Consider the following 2,500-nt stretch of genomic DNA (forward strand, 5'->3'; position numbering starts at 1 on the left):
TGTATCTCGCTGTCGCCACGGGCTCTCAAGCGCTCCAATCGGCGTAAGTACATAGCGGCAATGTGGATTGTAAGCGATGGAATGCCTAGTCCTCCGCTGCTTAAAGGAGCATGTATATATGGAGTTGGTGTGGTAGTTGGTAAGTGTAGTATATTTTTTACAAATTTTATTATGCAATTATCTATGTACTTTAATTTTTTTTTGTTTATGTCCATTGTTTGCAGACTATGGTGAAGACGAGGAATGAGGTACCTGTGCAGTATGTTCAGTTTCTGCCATGGTTTTAAAGGACTAGTTTTAAGATTTTTGAGCATGCCTTCAAGCTTTGATGGAGATGGAGAGATAGCACCGCGGTATCTATATACATGGCCGAGGTATTTAAATTGTGACGCGACACCCAATGTTGGGATCGGGCTTTTATTAATCTGCAGTTTGGGCCGCGTATCAACTACGAGCCTTTTCGTTCCAGGGACGCGTAGATTCTGTAAGATGGCGCATTTAGATGGGTTCACTTGCAGCCCGTGTTTGTGGAAGAATTTCTCGACGATCCGGATATTACTTCGCATCGCACTGGGAGTGGGAGCCACCATCACGATGTCATCGGCAAAAGCTAATGCCCGTATCCTGGTGCCTCCCACATCAACACCCTCACACTCATTAAGTTGTATCATGAGCTGGTCTAGCACTAAATTAAATAGGAAACCGGACATGGGATCACCCTGCTTCACGCCGCGTTTTATAGGTATAGGATTGGATCGGGATCCGTGGCATTCGAGTATTGTGGTTATGTCGTTATAATTGTTTTCGATGTATTCTATTGTATGAGCGTCTACGTTTTTTCTGATTAGTGCGTCTATTATTGAAATGATGTTAACAGAGTCAAATGCTTTAGCTAAATCTATAGATAGTATAGTGAAAGGTTTCGATTTTTCGCGGCTTAATTTAATTAGTGTTTGTAGGATGGTACTATTAGCCATTATCCCGTCGGTTCTCGTGAAGCCTCTTTGCGTGTGAAACAGAGGTATTTCATTCTCAAGGCGCGACACGATGATTTTATTTAGTAGGCGCAGTATATGACTTGAGATGGTTATGGGCCGCCATTGTTTTGGGTCCATCAAGTCGCCGGATTTAGGTAACAGTGTTGTTCTGTTCGATCTTAGCACAGAGGGTAACGTCTTCATTCCCCATACAATATTCAATAGTGCACACAGCTCCTTGCGTGGCATTTGCCTAAGAGTCGATCGATCAATTCCGTCGGTGCCTGGAGCGGATTGTTTCATCCTGGTAAGTTGCTCGTGTATCTCGGTCGGTGATATCGGATTTGAAAGGTTGATATTACTATTGGTATCTGTTTTTCGCTTCTGAGGTTTCCATTCGACATCCTTGTGTTCAAATAGTTTAGAATAATATTCTTCAAATGATTCTATCGTCGGAGATTCTGTAATGTTGAGTGGGTTTCCGGTAATTATATGCTCAGCCAGTTGGGTTGGGTTTTTGTTATAGAGTTTTTGGAATCTGGCGTAATCAGTCGCTATCCTTTTAGCGCGGTTGCCTTTTCTTTTATTACTTTCATTGCATTTATTGCTATGCTTGTTCTTTTTACTGTTATTTTTATTCTTGTTTTCGTTCTGATAGTTATTTAATTTATTTTTATTATTTTTATCGTCTATTGTATTTATAAATCTGTTGTTGCTTGTATTGTTTTTATTGTATTTATTATTTTTATTTTGTTTATTGCTTTTATTATATTTATTTTTCTTGTTACTAGTTTTATGGGTTTTATCTACTGAGTTACTATTTTCATTGTATTCATCGGTTTCATCAGCGAGCGAAGCAACATATGATGTTAAGTTTTCTATGTATTGGTCCATCATTAACATAGTGTCTTCAGAAGGTGTGTTAGACAGGGCATTTTCAATAATTTCTGCCATGTGATGGCCTACTTGTACTTTAAGTTCAGCCAGGATGTTGCGTATATCATCAGGTATAGTTGTACTGTGCGGAGATGATGTCGCCTCGCGTGTGTCGATGTCTCCGCGCGCGCGAGGATCGTCACATCTGGTTAGCAGCACCCGCGGCACCAACGGGCAGGTACTCAAGATATTGGTCTGGCCCGCCTCGTCGAGGGCTTCACTGAGGTATGATTTGTATTTTTCTTTTTGTCTTAATTTTTTAATACCGTCAAAAGAGCGGCCGGATTTTTCTGATAGAATTTTAATTATTTCTTTTCCTAATAACTTTGCATTTTTAGTAATATCTATTTCATCGTGGGCTATTGCTCTGATCTCATCATCGGTATATTGAGCCCTCGAAGAAGCGAGGCGTTTATTGTGGAGATCGAGATCGGCGGTATTGTAGTTCTCGATGTGAGTCCTCCGTTGATGTTGGCGTAATCCGGCGTATGTCTCATACGTATTTTTACAGTTCTCACACGTATAACCATCGGCCTGCGGAGGAGGCGCATTACATCGCCTTTTGTGTTGGGCGGCGCTGGCAGCGG

At 41.2% G+C, this 2,500-nt stretch overlaps 1 pseudogene; it reads right to left on the bottom strand.

Moving 5' to 3' along the window:
* Positions 1-2,500, bottom strand: part of LOC143263438 (large subunit ribosomal RNA) — an 8,922-nt pseudogene that overhangs the window by 3,183 nt on the left and 3,239 nt on the right.

Source organism: Megalopta genalis, unplaced genomic scaffold, assembly GCF_051020955.1.
Source record: "Megalopta genalis isolate 19385.01 unplaced genomic scaffold, iyMegGena1_principal scaffold0591, whole genome shotgun sequence".
Classification (NCBI taxonomy): Eukaryota; Metazoa; Arthropoda; class Insecta; order Hymenoptera; family Halictidae; genus Megalopta; species Megalopta genalis.